General features: G+C 37.7%; 1 protein-coding gene across 4 annotated transcripts in view; it reads right to left on the bottom strand.

Moving 5' to 3' along the window:
- The window catches only part of elavl2 (ELAV like neuron-specific RNA binding protein 2), a 48,736-nt gene extending 32,684 nt beyond the window's left edge, over nucleotides 1-16,052 (bottom strand). For 2 of the 4 annotated variants that reach the window (XM_038299856.1, XM_038299860.1), the window contains exon 1: nucleotides 15,572-16,051. The gene's annotated coding sequence lies outside the window, so the exon portion shown is untranslated. Of the gene's footprint in view, nucleotides 1-15,571 lie in introns of all 4 variants that reach the window. The other 2 variants (XM_038299857.1, XM_038299859.1) reach the window with 2 other exon arrangements.
- Nucleotides 16,053-17,302: the final 1,250 nt, after the last annotated feature.

Here is a 17,302-nt window from a genome sequence, read left to right as displayed (position 1 = left end):
TTAGTGCCTAACTCCAAGATGCTTAGTCCTGCCGAGTATACAGTTATGACGCAGTTAGTTGAAATAAAAACCAGATTTATTTCCCACTTAAACTCCCCAAAATAACTAGATTTTACATCAACTTAACCTAGCAACCACGGATAAAAGTGCTTAACGCAGATAATTTGAGTTTGACACTTCTAACAAGCAAAAACAAGTTTTATCAGGCTCCCAACACAACTTAGAGGGATGAAATATTTCAGCAGCCTCTAGTTCATACACTACTCAAAAAAAAATTTAAACACTTTGTAATCAGAGTATAGCATCAAGTTAATTAAACTTCTGGGATATTGATTTGGTCAGGTAAGTAGCAGAGGGGGTTGTTATCAGTTTCAGCTGCTTTGGTGTTAATGAAATTAACAACAGGATCACTAGAGGGGCAACAACGAGACGACCATCAAAATAGGAATGGTTTTACAGGTGGAGGCCACTGACATTTTTACCCCCCTCCATCTCTCACTCTTTTTCATCAGTCTTGCATTTGGCTAGGGTCACTGTCACTACTGTTAGCATGAGGCACTACCTGGACCCTACAGAGGTTGCACAGACAGTCCAACTCCTCCAGGATGGCACATCAATACATGCCATTGCCAGCACAATCTCAAGAGCATGGAGGAGATTCCAGGAGACGGGCAGTTACTCCAGGAGAGCTGGACAGGGCCGTAGAAGGTCTACAACCCATCAGCAGGACCTGTATCTGCTCCTTTGTGCAAGGAGGAGCAGGAGGAGCACTGCCAGAGCCCTACAAAATGACCTCCAGCAGGCCACTGTTGTGAATGTCTCTGACCAAACAATCAGAAACAGACTTCACGAGGGTGGCCTGAGGGCCCAACGTCCTCTAGTGGGCCCTGTGCTCACTGCCTGGCACAGTCGAGCTCGATTGGCATTTGCCACAGAACAGAATTGGCAAGTCTGCCACTGGCACCCTGTGCTTTTCACAGATGAGAGCAGGTTCACCCTGTGCACATGTGACAGACGTGAAAGGGTTTGGAGAAGCCATGGAGAACGTTATGCTGCCTGTAACACCGTTCAGCATAACCGGATTGATGGTGGGTCAGTGATGGCCTGGGGAGGCATATCCATGGAGGGACGCACAGACCTGTACAGGCTAGACAACAGCACCCTGACCGCTATTAGGTTTCAGGATGAAATCCTTGCATCCATTGTCAGACCCTATGCTAGTGCAGTTGGTCCTGGGTTCCTCCTGGTGCACGACAATGCCCGGCCTCATGTGGCAAGAGTATGCAGGCAGTTCCTGGAGGATGAAGGAATTGATACCACTGATTGGCCCCCCACACTCACCTGACCTAAATCCAATAGAACAGCTCTGGGACATTTTGTTTCGATCAGTCCGACACCGCCAGGCTGCACCTCAGACTGTCCAAGAGCTCAGTAATGCCATGGTCCACATCTGGGAGGAGATACCCCAGGATGCCATCCATCATCTCAATAGGAGCATGCCCCCCGACGTTGTCAGGCACGCTCACGCACGTGGGGGCCATACAAATTACTGAATACCATTTTGAGTTGCTGCAATGAAATTTTAGCAAAATGGACTAGCCTGCCTAAAAATGTTGTGCATAGAAAATAAAGCTCAAACATAAATACAAAGAACCAAATTCAGTTCATAGAAAGAAAAATAAAATTTGCACAACCACATGAGTCGAAATTTACAGACAAGGTCAAAACATACAAAAACAACTCAACTCAAGCCAAGAAAATTTTTTCTGCAAACTGCTTAAACCAAACAGTATTTACTTGTTGACGACAGGAACCTAAAGATGCAGAATCATACCAACACCCAAAGCCTGAGAGGCCGTCCAATATTTGATACTTTAACTCTAAAGGTAAAAATCAAACGATGCAGCGTACAGGTGCTGGTCATAAAATTAGAATATCATGAAAAAGTAGATTGATTTCAGTAATTCCATTTAAAAAGTGAAACTTGTATATTATATTCATACATTACATACAAACTCATATATTTCAGATGTTTATTTTGTTTAATTTTGATGATTACAAATGACAACAAATGAAAATCTCAAATTCATCATATCAGAAAATTAGAATATTACTGAAGACCAATAAAAACAAAGGATTTATAGAAATGTTGGCCAACTGAAAAGTATGAACATGAAAAGTATGAGCATGTACAGCACTCAGTATTTAGTTGGGCCTCCTTTGGCCTGTATTACTGCAGCAATGCGGCGTGGCATGGAGTCGATCAGTCTGTGGCATATATATATATATAAATATATATCTAGTCAAAGTTCAATGTGATATTCCCTCCCTTCCTGGAGGAATACATTTACATCGGCCTATTAACCACATAGATAAATCTGTCCAAACAAAAACTTTTATATAAACCCAAGAATGACAAATCCTTTCAATATATGACTAAAGTCATCAGTAAAAGCAGAAAAAGTGAATTTGAACATACAAAATGTCAACAGAAGATCTAGAAGCATGTAGGTTTCTTTAACATTCTCCCCCAGTTTATTTTTCCCTGGTCCCATTAACACTACAGTCCTACAGCTGTTGGAAATCATGCTGAAAAGGGAAAATCTAACCCACCATTTATCCACATCGTTTAATAAGAGCCAGAATTAAAGCAAATGCTCATTAAAAACACATTTTAATCCACCTATTGTTTTGATCAATTTCTGAGCCGTAATATATCCTAGGTCTTCCAAATGTCTGTTTAAGCATACTTATATGGCTAAATAACACATTCTGGTAGATAACTGGGATGCAGAAATCATCAAAGACTCAAAGAAAACTTTATACCAAGAAATGCTATAATACTGACTTCTTTCAGATGAAACCTAGATAGTTTACTGCTCAGAAGAAGCTTTTAAAAATGGTATTCTGCCAGTATAACCCTGCTGCTCCTTTTATATAATAGTACCTACCCCTAAATACAGTAAATGTGAAGTAGAATCTGTATACCGGCATCTAGATGAAACCCAGAACACAAATGCACTAATGAATCAGCCCACACATGTATCAGCCGATACAGATACGAGAAAAAAATAAGTAAATACTGATCAGCTGATGCATCGATCCATCTCAACTTTGGATCCATTAGTCGTTTTGGGTAAAAAAAAAAAAATGTTTATTTTGGTTCCTATAACAATCATTTCAGACCTTTGTAGTTTCGCTTCAAGCCTGACTACTTTCAGTCTATTCACTGATTCTTTATTTGTGGTCCACCATTAAACATTTACACAAAGCAAGTTTCCATGCTCAACATAAGCAGGCTAATATGTATTTAAATGACAAGAGATGTTAAAACAACTACAGATAAAGTATTGATTTCATCATAACCCTGTCACCTAATATTGAATTGGTGTATGATATTGTCCACAGCCGATTCCAATATAGATCTAAATTGAGACATTTATTTTATGAAACCCTATTGTAGTCAGATTATATTGAATCTTTAGGCTGAAAGCAGGAAGGTTTTATTATTTTATAAAGAGAATTCAACTAAACGTCACAAAACCAACATAATCCTGTCACTTTAAACATTATAGATATTTAGGAAAATTAATATTGTCCGTAGTAGTCAATGAGGATGGACTTTGTCATTTCCAAGGATGCTTAGTGGCGTGTTTGGTATCCTCTGTGGGGCCACGAGTGAGATAGAAGTATGTTATATGAACCGGCCTCTTGGGTGCCAAAATATTGCTTTTGTGCTGCTTTTCAACTTTAACCCAATTACCAGCTAAAGTTGCAAGATTGAATTGGCATAAAGGGGAAAACAAAATTTGATGTTGCAACTACTTAACTTAGTCATATTAACTGATTTCACCAAACTAGAATGTTTCACTGCAACATTAAGATATTCAACAGCATTAATGCTTATTAATATTAGCTAAACAGAACCAAACATGCCCAGTAAACCCCTAGATTCTCTAAAATTAAACTTCACAGCATTAAGTTATACAAACTTAAGTCTAAATGCAGGATCTAGGCTCAAATGATTTTATTTGAATTATGTTAAAAGAAAATAGTATTTGCATTTCATCAACCAGGTTTAGTGGAACCAGCTGACATAAGTTAGTTCATCTCCCTTTAAGGACTGTTGTGCCCAACAATGAATGTTTTGCAGAAATAATAGATTGATTTTTAGCTTTCAGGGAATTTTTTTTTTTTTGATTGTCCTAGTTTTTTGCAACCTTTTTCTGAAGAAATTTTCCAATATACATGCAGCCACCAAGGAACAGAAGCATACAGCAGTTAGGAAACAAGCGCAGACAGACTCAGGATGGTATTAATGACGACACAGTGAGGCTCAAAATGACCTTAGGCATTTAACCTGATCCGCAATATTAAGACAACAGCCCTTAGCTGGTTTTTTTCTCCCCTCATATCAAGTCATTGAAGTAATTCCAAGACAACAAAAGACAAAACATTAAAAGCTCTAGTTTTCCAGACAGGAGGAATTATAATGGACACAGTCACATTGGCTGAGAATTGTGTCAGACAACTTTTAGTTAAAAAAGTTGATCAATGAACATAAAACATTAACAAGTGTTTTTAATCACCTACAGAATAAGGCTCTGCATGTAAAGCTCATACTAGAACGTTGCCTTTAATATAGTTTATTACAACATGTGCCTGTAATTAATTAGGCAACAAGCTTTTTCAAGCGTAATATTAGAAAACGATGTCATAACAAAAAACTTTTGTCCATATACATTTTCCACGACTTTTTGGTTTTGTAGACAGAATAAACCATATTTCATTCTCTAAATACTTCAGATAATGTGTTGCTAAATGGCATACTCCCCTCTGACAACAGCCTTTTGTCATATTTTTCTTTTAAAACAAAATTGCCCATGTCTACTTCAAATCCAGGTACCGTCAAAGTGCACCTCGCCAGGGAGGGCAGTTTCACGTTAGGATAATTCAAGACTGCCGAGTGGTCATTTCCTGACAAGACTCTTGGATTGAAATGTGGATTTGCATCAACTAGAATAAGTTAAAACAAGAACCAAATGAATTTGACAATTTTGTTAGTTTAAGAAAAAAAATAGGGGGTGGGGACCTATATTGGACACACCCACCTCTTTACACAGTTTGCCCAACTCCCAAATCTGGATACATGCCCTTTAAATATTTTCCTGACGGTTTTAAGTCTTACTGGCTGGTAAACTGAACACTGGTTGGGTTAAGGGCTGAAAAGCTCAGAGGTAAAGCCTTTTTTGTCACTGTCCCACAAGTAAACGTAAGGACTAGGACAGACAAAAATGTTATCTGGCCAAAGACTTGCTATTATGTCATTTACTTTAGCAGGTCCCTTCATGTTCACAGTTTTTCGATAAGGCAACAAGAACATAATGTTCACAATGGTTTTCCTTTTATTCCAAGTACAAACACTGGCTATTGTTCCAATTGAGATATTGCCACAAGGCAGCAATATTTCATTAGATAAACACTTGGAACGGAAAGCTTGGCAAGAAGTCGCTTTCCCAAAAAAAACAAAAACAAAAAATAAAAACATCAAGGCTTTCAATATGTGAAGCCAGCTTACAGCATAATCTTAATGCAGCCATGCAAGCGCTGAGCACCTTGGTCCACTGAGACATCCTCTCACAAAACAACAAAAAGATTGTTAAAATACACCGCTTTTTTTGTAACCCAATAGGTGGGACATTTCAGGAGGCATCCAAATGTAGGATGTTCAGATTAGTTCAGATCCCACTGCATCACACCTAAACATGGAGGAAAAAAATGTTTTTTGTCATCAGATGGGTGATTTAAGGAAAAATTGCTGATGAGCTTCACACCACTAATATTACTGAATTGGACATTCAAGATGCATGCGCATTTAGTAAAAGAAAATAGGAATGCACCCTGTTAAATGCAACTTCACATTGTGAAGCACAGATGAAACTGTAATAAGTTCCTATGCTGTTAATCTGCCAGTTGTCCAACTTGCTTATATTGATTTAAAACTAGAACTCCCAAGGTCATCATTTTGATGGTTCTGAGATTATAAAGGGAATGAACTTTGTTTACATTAATCGTATGTTGGTTATGTTACCTGACTTTTCCTTGTTTCTATATTTGCTTAATTTTCATGTAGTTTTTTAATAAAATAACGTAAAAAATAAATGCGGTTGATTTTGCCTCGATCTCTCACAGCCGTCATTTTGACGGCTTAATTAGTTGCATTGTAAATTTTTCCTGCAGTTGATTGATGGTTGGTACCGTTGCCTAGCAACCAACATTCTACAAAGAACTCTTCAGCTAATACGGAAAAATGGCTTTCAGAAGAAATCTAAGAGCGAAACAGGCTTTAGAAATGCTTCAAAACACTGATAGCGATTTCGGGCAGAGAGGGAGAGACCGATGAGGAAGACTGGGTTGGAAGCGGCTCCGATTCTGACAGCGAAACCGAGGATGATCAGTCGGACAATAGTGAAACTTTTGTTCAAGTTTTGGACAGCACTGCTCACACCTCAGCAGGTACTCAACGACCAAAGCCAAACCAGAGCCTGTTGTCTACTGCAATCACACACAGGTCGGTGTGGATGTGTCGGATCAAATGATTGGAAAGTATTCCAGCTCCAACATGGCTTGTGGCTGCATTTTATAGTCTCCTGGACATAGCAGCTATAAACGCCTTGGTTTTGTACAGGAGCTGTTTGAATGTCACCATCTCAAGCAAAGATTTTATCCTTGAACTAGTAAAACCAAATGCGCTCCACAGGTTATCAGCCTTTCCGCCACTGAAGAGCAGCTTTGACGAGGCAAAGAAAACAGCGTCAGGTGCTTCAGAGCTGCACAAAAAAACGCTTGTTTTTGTCATAAATGTGAAAAGGTGGTGTGCGGGAAATATTAGGGAGTAATAAATCAAATTCTGTAAAAATTGCAATTTCAAACCTGTGTGGTAAAACAGTTATTTTATGGATTTATTTTTAAATTCAAATTTAGACCACAAATAGTATACAGCCTTTAAAAAATATATTAGGCTTGTTTTAAGGTTTACATATCCACAATGAATTTATATCGCACACTAAAACCATTGCAGTTGATGACATCACTACTCATGCATTCGATTGGGGAAAATGTCACCCGTCAAATTGTTGAAGGGCAATTGGACAGACTCCATATTTCCAAAAGAAAATAGAGAAAAAGGGGCAGGTTGGAAACTGATAACTCTGCCTCAACCCTTTATCCATTTTATTGGCAGAAAGGGAGTCTATAGAGGCCAGCTGAGGCTGAGGTTGGAGAGACATTTCACAACAGCAGCTCTTCAACTCTACCTGTCACACACAAAGGTCTGTTTGTACTTGAGGTAAACAATGAAATACCAAGACGAACGAGTTAAAGCCGTGCCTCAGGATAACATACTCTGAGGCCCATAGAGTTTCACACCCTGTAGACAACCGACAGTTCAAGGAGAGCCCACGATACATTACCACCACCAACCATGAGAGAAAAGAATTAAACTTTTGAAATCACATCAAATGTCTTCACAGCATTTTAAACATGTTCATTACAAAAAAAACCTGCACTTTAGACATTGGGTGTTAAATGCAATAAAACGACCCCCAAATTTCCTTTTTAACATCACAGCCAGGCAGCAACTATTCAACACATCGCAAGACAAAGCATCCAGGGATCCAAACCAGTTATATTCAAAAGAATCGAAGCTGCTGAATTAACCAAAACCAAAAGGCCCCTGAGTTTAAGCTTTTGCAGCTGTTCTTTTATGCAGCTTTGCCAAGTCTTCTATGGATGTCTTCTAATACCAATTCTGATTTTATGATATCTGAAATATGCAACAGACAAGACTTTAATCTGAAAAATATCTAGATATAAACCACAACACTATGGCAAAAGAGATGCAATATAGCAATTGATCCCTTGCTAGATTGGTAAGAAATATAGCTTGTGGAATACACAAAGGATACTGCACAAAGTTATGTTTTTTTTTAAAGTTTATTAAAACCTTATGGTATGAATACTTTGTCTCATTTCGTCCGACTTTGGCAGGACGCATCCAATGAGTAAAAATTATTTTACAGCTGGGAACCTTGTTAAACATGGTGTAAAAACAGCAGTAGAACATTAAAAGGTATCCACAACCTTTTAATCTTTTGTTTTAATACTGGTCGTTTATTTAAAAAAAAAGGGAGACTATAGTTACCAATGGATTAACGCAGTGCGGACCAGTAAAAAAAATACCTTACCCCCACTCTAACAAAAGCCATTTCCTCACATTACCTTTACAATTTTAAGCTGAACATGTAGCCAACAGTGAGATCACAATGTACCGATGAGACACTGAGCACTAAGTGAGGAGGCACGAATCTCTGCAACTTGCTCCTCAGAGAATTAAATTGACCAAGTATGCGTGACAAGCTGTAGAGGAAAAAACCCTCCAGAGTGCATACACTGACATGCACAACCCGTCCTTGAAAACTTAAAGCCCACAAGTAAAAGTTCAAAATATCTCTGTTGAAACCACAGATGCGACTTGCCTACCCACATACTAAGTGTACAAAGGCAAATGCTGCCGCTTGCAATCTTGAAAAAAGAACAAAAAAAAGTTTAAACTCTGTGACAAGGAAAGTAAGGCATTCTGCAGTGTAGCCCACTGCTACAGAGAATAAAATTAAAGTCACTTTATTTGTACAGCCACTACGTGGGCATATAATATAAATTTTACTCATGCAGCAGTATTTTACCATTTTACTTTGTTTAATTTCACGCAAATATCAAGTGAGTTGTATTGTAGTTTAAATGTCCAACTACAATGCAACTGTTCTCAAAACTAAAATTAAAGGGGTAGCAGTACATAAGGTTTACTTCTTCCTACTCTTTTTGGCACATGTAATAGAGATATATTAACTCCGCAAAGAAAGGTACTGTGTTGTTTGTCTCCTCAATGTTTTTATTGTTTGTTTTTTTTCTCTTGCATGTTCAAAATTAAAATTTAAAAAATAAATATTTAAAACTGCTACATGAGAGTTATTAAAACAAAAGCGCCCATAACCTCAGAATGAATAAAACATGTTAAAACTATGTAAATAATAGGATTTATTATAGTACTGCATAGTTGCACACTTATTCTAATCATCATCCGAGTAAAAAAATTTAAATATCATACAATATAAAAATTGACTACTTTGAAGCTGGCTAGCGTACGAAGCTTAACAGTAGCTACAGTCCTCTGCTTTGCTTTCCATAGTGGAGGAAAACTGGAGATGACAGTCCAGTGTTGCCAACTTAGCAATTTGTTGCTGTATTTAAGGACCCCTCTAACAACGTTTTTCCCCAAATAAAAAAACTGTTGACTTTAACTGCATTTTGAGTTGACATGAAAGCAGCAACTGTTCTACCTTTACCATCATTCCCTAAATGACGTGTCAAAGGGGGCTACCTCATCCTGAGCACCCCACAAGCATTTAGAGCAAAGCCAGCTATGAAGAGACCTGCTCCATTTTACAAAAACAAATCAGTCATCCTGATTTAAAAAAAAAGAGGATACGTTAGATATTGTATTGAAAATAGTTTTTAATCAAGTCCTGTTCTCTGAAACTGTTGCACTAAAATAACTACCACCAGCACAACCAAAACAGCCCAATCTCCAGTCTCTATAACATTATAAATTTTAGAATCCAAGTCTATGTAAGGGAACTTGAAATTATTTTTAGTTTAGATACATTTCTTTCATACTGATCCCTCAAAAAAGCGGAAAATACAATTTCCAAGTGTATTTGGGTGATGAATTATGCTTTAAATCAGTTTTATACATTAACAATACCCAAGCTACAGAAAAGCAGATAGAGCAGGAGATGCTGCATCTGTTGAGGCTGTTGTAATTCACAGTGTGTGTTCAAGGGCATTGCATTCCTGGCCTGCAGTAGGAACCTGCCCATGCAGAGGGAGGGCCACCCTGTGGCCAATGGACTAAATCCTGTGCAACATACAGACAGCCCATTCGACACTAGGGGGGGAGGCCATGTTATGAAATGAAGAAAAGGGGACAGATGACCATTTAAGAAGGACAAAGGATGTAAAATTGCTTCTCTCTGAAGCCAGCCACTGCATACTAACCTAGTTCTGACAGCTACACACAATGCCACACAGAAAAGTAATGTGTGGCCTCCGATTCCTGCGTTTTTGTCACTGTCAGCAGCCTTTATTTAGAAAGGCAAACACAGTCACAGTACAAAGACAGCTACTCTTATCTCTTGTCCTCAGTATTACAGGGGCTGCTGAAGCTGGGATGGTTACAGGGGGTGGGGGGTGCTAAAAGCAGCAGATATTCATTACACGTTGCGACTTCATCTGCAGTGTCTTCATTAAAATTAAAAGCTCTTGTACCATTTCAAATGTGTTAAAACCATAACAGACAAGATACACTATGAAAGAACCCTGTAGTGGTTCCTAAAATATATTTTGGTTAAAAAAAATATATATATATGGCTTATATTTCAAATCAACCTTTTCCAGGCTAAAATCACTTCATTTTATAAGCTCTTAGTAAAGTAATTGCACATTTAAGACAGACAGTTCTTTAGCCGACTACCTACACAGAGCTTTAGCATATCAGCAACCCAAAAATGATCAAATGTGGTTACAACAATTTTTAAAACACAAAGGCCAGAACCTACAACCAAAAACAATTTCTAATGGTTATCCTGCAAGAAACAAAATCTTAGCTATTATGATTTTACATATTAAAAGGGACAAGGGGGCAATAAAAGGTAAACCATTGCTGCTAAAAATAAAGAAAAATGAGAGAGTACATTATTTAAATAACTCAAAAAAGCCTCATGCACCAAAACACTCAGTATTCAGGGACATTAATCTACCAGTTGTCCAACTCACTGCTAACACTGTAGGAGCTCAAACCCGTTTCAAATGTGGTTCTGTAAAACTAAGCTGTAATTTTCTCTCCCCTATATCATTTGCTGATTTTTCAAGTGGTACAAAACCAGCAAACAACTGTTTAGTGCAGCCAGCATTTAGTTAATTGACCCCACTTGGTAACATTATCTGACTTAGAGGAAGAATGCAAAATTACGGAGACACATTTTGTCTTAATTGGTTTAAGTCTTTGCAGGCATGTCTCACATTAATCAATCTGACAAACCTCAATAAAAAATACATTTAATGATAACGACAAAATCTGGGGTCCTCTGTATTCTAGTCCAGTCTTACTGAGTTTATTTGTAAGTTTTTTTCAACAATGGATGATGGGTTTCAGGCTTTATTAGCACAGAGTCCAAAGGAATATATTTAACTGGTATGCATGTCATCCAATCAAACCTTGGATTCCCTCAATCTGATTGCTTGTGTTCTTCCTCTCCTTTTTTTCCCCTTTCAAGCCACAAAACACAAACGGGTTACTAAATCCCACTCTTGCCTTAAGCCAGGCATACCCAAAGTTGGTCCTAAAGGGCTGCTGTCCTGCAAGCTTTAGGGGTTTCCTTGTTTTAGCACAGCTGATTATGATAATTGCAGTTCAGCATAAGCCTGTCATCAATCAGCAATCAATCAGAATCAGTTGTGCAGGAGCAAGGAAACCTAAAACCTGCAGGCAGCAGCCCTTGGGGACCGACTTTGAGCATGTCCGTCTTAAGCTACATAGTGAATTAATGCGCCTATTCACAAAGCCCACTGAAAAATTGCTTTTCATAAAAATAAAAAATAAAACTAATGAGAATCAAGGAGTAAGAACCAGTTTAGAACATCATACTGTGTATTCGGGTCAAGTTGTGGGTTTTTTAACTTTTGGGTTAGAAAAACCTTTTTAATTGAACACTTTTTGTTTTAAACAACACAGTAACTTTCTGGTGTTCAAGTATCTATTTACTAATACTTACCAATATGATACATTATCTTTACTTAACTTTTACCGTAAAAAAAAAATAAAATAAAAAATGTATGATGCAACTCTGCAATTTCTCCAACTTCAATGCATGACCTTGATATTTTTAATAGGTTATTTTGGAGCTCAGGCTTGAAAAAAAATCTAATATGGATTAATTAGGTTGGCTTAAACCACAATGATGGGTCATAAAGTCTACACCAAATGTAGACTTTGACAAACTTCCAAGCAAAAAACGCATTTATTGATTTAATGATTTCTTTAGTCACAAAGATAGAAGCAGGATTAGGTGTCCATTATTAGAAATGAATGGATTATTTGGAGACGTGAACTGCCCTTCGCAAACAGGAGGGTTGCTCCCATGAAGTCCATTTCTGATTAATGAACACCGCATCCTGCTTTTATGTTGACCACTTAAATATTAAAATCAATGCGTTTATCCTTTAAAAAATTTAAAAGTTTTTCCTCTCTAGTGGCCATTTAATTACTTGTGATGTGTAATCTGCTCGGGTCAGGTAACATGTAGCTCGGTCTGCAAAAGTGAACCAGTGCCGTAATTCAGACCATTTTACAAGACTTTTTAATTTCTGAAATATAGGCTTGCTTTAATGCTTCACACGCTGCAGCCAATCAGAATCAAGTATTTACCCAGACAATGTTATAAAACTAATATATTAGTATGGCAGAGGGGACAGTCTGCAAGTTAAATTTGTTGGTTGTGGTTTTTAAATGATAATCACAATATTATATTCTCCATTTAGAGAGTTGATGCCCAAACTTGACCAATGAAAGTACCCAATATGTAACTGAGCTTAATGAGCTGTAATATCACAACAGTAACTGTCACCTATTTCTAAAGGTCAAATTTTAAATGGCTCTCCATTAGTACAAAACCAAATTACGATAAGTAGAAATAATCTATAGGACAAAATCATGTGTTTTGATACAACCAGTATTGTGGGGAACAGTGCAGCAACACCATAAAAAAAGATAAATTGAGAAAAAAAAAACATGTATACACCATATTTGAAAAAGTAGAGATGATTAGGGCCACAAAAAAAAAGAAGAAAAAAGTTAATCAATGGTAAAATGTTAGTTCAGTATGAGAAAAAAAGTCTGAATTCTGACTTTAATCTCAGAATTGTGGATCTTAATGTAGATGCACCAGGAAGGAAGAGATGTGGGAGCACTCAGCTTCACTGACAAAGATGCGAGTTGTTTGAGAGGGCCAGTAAAAATTAAAAATGACGCAGTTAGGCAACTTTTTACGTGCCCGAGGGGTCCCTGGTGATGCCTTTTCAATTATGGAAGAGCAGAAGGTGATTAAAACAAGAGAGCTAATCTCTAAAACAGACATGGCTGCAGCTTGATGCGAACATGTTTGTTAGCTGTCAGAATTCTGACTTTTTTCCCATATTAAACTGAAATATTTAAATATCAGTTAACTTATTTTTTCAGTGGCTCTAATCTTCCTTAAAAAAAAAAAAAAGAGTCAAGTGAAGCCGCCATGTTTAATTAAGGAGTTGCAGCTGTGCTCCTGTAGCCAAATTACCGGGTTGGTTTAAGCTTGAACTGACTGGAATAAAGAAAATTAGGGAAAATTAGTTTAAATATCCTGAAAATGGCACCTTTATGTGCCGTTTCTAGCATGGCTAAAGTTAGCCGCACCGCTACTTAAAGCTATTAGCACCCCATTTCTACTATATAGTTTAAGAAAAAAAAAAAAAAGAGAGAGAGAGAGAGAGAGAACTGTTCGGACAGGGCTGGGGGTTCTAATGTGTACGTTTGAAACAGGTCGCATTTATAAAAGCATCTAATTTTTCCGAGTGGCCTTATAAAAACAAACGTTTTATAACTGGCAGCAGAAACAAGTAGCTAGCTGCCTGCTAGCTACTGAAACGTCTTCGTTTTGCCATACCGACCTACCGACCACACACAGTGACCGGTCCTTTCTACAGTTTAACAACGTCTTACCTCGAGGTGTTGAACCGGCGCAGCTCGTTTATAATAAAGTCCCTGCAGACAAACGCTCGGCCACGGTCTTCGGGAAGCATATGGGGGCGGTGGCGGGAACGCGCATGCACTAAATAAACTAATCAGAATGTCGACCAATCAGAAGACAAGGCTGCATGTTCTCATAACTGCATGATGAGCTGCAGCTGCATGCGTTGTTTGCGGCGCATTCAATGGAATAAAGACAATTATTTCTACAGTTTAGCTTACAGATTCAGATTAATGATTGAACAGTTTTTCAGATTTTTTTGTTTCTAAAATTAACATATTAAGCCTAAAAAAAAACAATTCTTCCCAATGGAATATTGCATAGTATCCATATGCTTAGCATAAAAAAATGCAAGTAAAATAAACCCAGTTACAAAGAAGTTTTGGCTTCAAACTAATTTCAGACTGTTCTATACTGCCCTTCTGTGGATATCCTGTGAAAAACAGACACAAAAATAACATCTGGCAGCCAAGTTCCACATAGTAGTAACTTGTAAAATGGGAAATGTAAATACAAAAAGAGGTTTAAGTGCCTGTTAGAGGTTTGTCTAAACTTTACTTTTTGTTTTACTTTATGCAACACCTGCAAGGTGAACTGAAAAAAAAAATAATGCAACCACTTTGGACATTTACTTAATAATATTTAGCTACTTTAATGCCCTACCCTGCTAACATGAATTGTGTTAAAGTAACTAAATATTGTTAAGTAAAAGCCAAAAATGGCTACATTATTTCCAATTAATAATGGTTCACTCCACTTAGCTAAGCAGTCTGTAAATGTATACATACATTTTTAAGCTGTGTCAGATTATCTATATCCTATCTATGGGTAAAATGTTCGACATAAGAAATTACATGGTCTGAAACAACTCTGGCATTTTACGATTAGCCTATCATTAATTCCTGTCCTAATAATAAGCAAATGAGCTCTTTATTAAAATGCATTAACAAGGATATAATATCAATTAGCTTGATCCATTGGCCAACAATGGTGCATCATCAAACACTAGACAAAAGTACTTCTAAGATATTTCTGCTGATGTGGATAATCTTCAAATAATACAGATGGAACGCAAAGGAAGTAGCCAGAGAGATTTTTTTTTGTTTGTTTTGCATTCCAAAAATAGCGTTGACTTGCCGTCATCCCTGCATGGAAATTCTTATATAGTATAGAAAAAGTGCAAATGAAAACAAGAACTTCATCCACCAGCACTACATGCAGGCTGCACCGATTACAACCTACACAGCATTGTCCCTTTCAGCAGTGACAATTGTTTTTGGTAATTTTTTTAAAATAAAGTTATAAAAAATATTAGTCAAACACCATAACGGATAAAATAAGTTTTTTTGCATTTAAGAAAGGACTCTAAAATTAAACTATTTGCATGTTTTAAAACATGTTTTTTGTAGCAACTCCATTCTAAAATGTTTGCATGTTTCAGAACTCTGCACAAGAGAGGAAAAATAACTTTACTGCATGTCCCTCATTGACTACCTGCATGCTCCATAGTTTACACTTGAGGATGGAGCGTCACATGAATGCACCACAGTCACTTTCCTACACATCACATCTCATGCAATAAGAGGATCTGCTCTGCACACTAGAAGGAGCACCGAAACAGACTATTTCTTTACCTCGATTTCAAAATGCAAATGTGCAGGAAAAGATCTTACCGTTTCTATAAAGGAAAGTTAGAGACGTCCTTGGGGGGGCAAATAGTCTCTGAATGAAACACCTGATCAAATGATGTGGATTCCGCGCCCTCTTTCTCTCTTGCTTTTTTTTTTTTTAAGTTCAAACTTTAAAACGTAAAAAAAAAAGCCAACACAAACAATATGAAATGAGGAAATTAAAATGTTTATTAAATCAAAACACAGGAATGGTTTCTGTTCAGTAAAGGCATGAAATTAAAAAAAAAAAGGTAAAAGGGAGGAGGAGAAAGGGAGAGGGGGGAAAAGATAAAAAAATATAAAATAAAACAAAGACAACAGAAGAAAGAAAAGGAATCAAATAATCAAACAAAAAAAGAGCCCGGCTTTCTGTCCCGTGTCTCGCTCTTTACAGGTGCGCCACACAGATACGCCACATTACTGGAATGGAAAGCGACGCGATGGAGGAGGTCGTCTTTAGAAGAAGCTAGTCCTGTCTGAGAATATATGCAAGCCGCATCACAGCAAGTCTCTATATCGCTCCGCACTCGCTCTTCTTATCCCATTCAACCTACACACGACCATGCGTTAGACGCGGAGGTATACCCGGAGTAGCTTCCCATCCGCACTCTTTGCGTACGGCAGCTCTTCGACGCTATTGGCTCTTAGCGTCGCGCGTCTCTCCTGGCTCACATGCTGCAATTCGTCCCCAAGACAGTCACTCACAGTCACAGAATTTACTCCTTATCCTTCTTTTCTTCTTATCCAATTTAAATGACATTTGAAGTCAAACACTGCGCCACCAAAGCGAGGACAAGCAGCTTCTGCTTTGAATTTACCCATATAGAGTGAGGGGACTTTCACGTATTGGCTTTTACTGTGCCGTCAGACGAAACCAGCTCTATCGCATTTCCCTCTCCCCCTCTCTTTGTATTTTAAAACAAATCTTGTTCTTTATAAGGGTAAATAACAGCCAGCAGCGTCTAATTCTGTTGCATGTGTGTACGAATCAAAAGCTGCTGATTCCAGCACCATGGACAGCGCCGCGCTCCTACAGACCGCCTGCATGGCTCTAGAGTCAATGGTCAGAACGGAGTACAATATTGTACAGAGTCCAGCGAACAAAGATGGGCGTTCACTCTATGGATATCCTGTAGAAAATCACCCCTTAAACGACTTGTGTGGGACACTAGGAAGCTATCTTGCATCAGCAATTACTGTAGACTGGCAGATAAATAATTTTCTTAGGTGGGAAGCTGCAAAACTCATTCTCAGAAAACACCCGAGGCAAAAGATTCATAGCAAAGTATCCCTCAGTACAGAAACGAGGAAAAAAAAAAAAAGGAGAGTACTCCTGCAAAATTATTCATGCCACACCATTTCATATTGTTTAATGCTAAAGCCACACATTTGAGTGGATTATATCTAGATGTTATGTGATCAACACTAAGAAGTACATGCTGAAGAAAAGTGCGGCATGCTTTTACAACAGCAGTCAAAAATTTGGGCATACCTTCTTATTTAGTTGCTTATCTCAAGGAGGGAATGCCAATATTGTACAAAAAATGAAACTATTGGGATAATATAAAACATTGTTGCTATTAGCAGCTTTTTGTTATTATTTAGAGTTTTGTTTGCTAGATATTTCTGTATACTTTTGCTTAATAAATTAGGAAAAAACTAAATGAGAGATGCCCTTTTTAACTTTTTAAAATTTGTAGGTTATAGTGGCACCCCTAAGATAAAACCTTTACA

The sequence above is a fragment of the Cyprinodon tularosa genome, unplaced genomic scaffold (genome assembly GCF_016077235.1).
Source record: "Cyprinodon tularosa strain WSP-4 unplaced genomic scaffold, ASM1607723v1 ctg438, whole genome shotgun sequence".
Classification (NCBI taxonomy): domain Eukaryota; kingdom Metazoa; phylum Chordata; class Actinopteri; order Cyprinodontiformes; family Cyprinodontidae; genus Cyprinodon; species Cyprinodon tularosa.
Note: the sequence above shows the minus strand (reverse complement) of the source record. Positions and strands in the feature narration are given on the sequence as shown.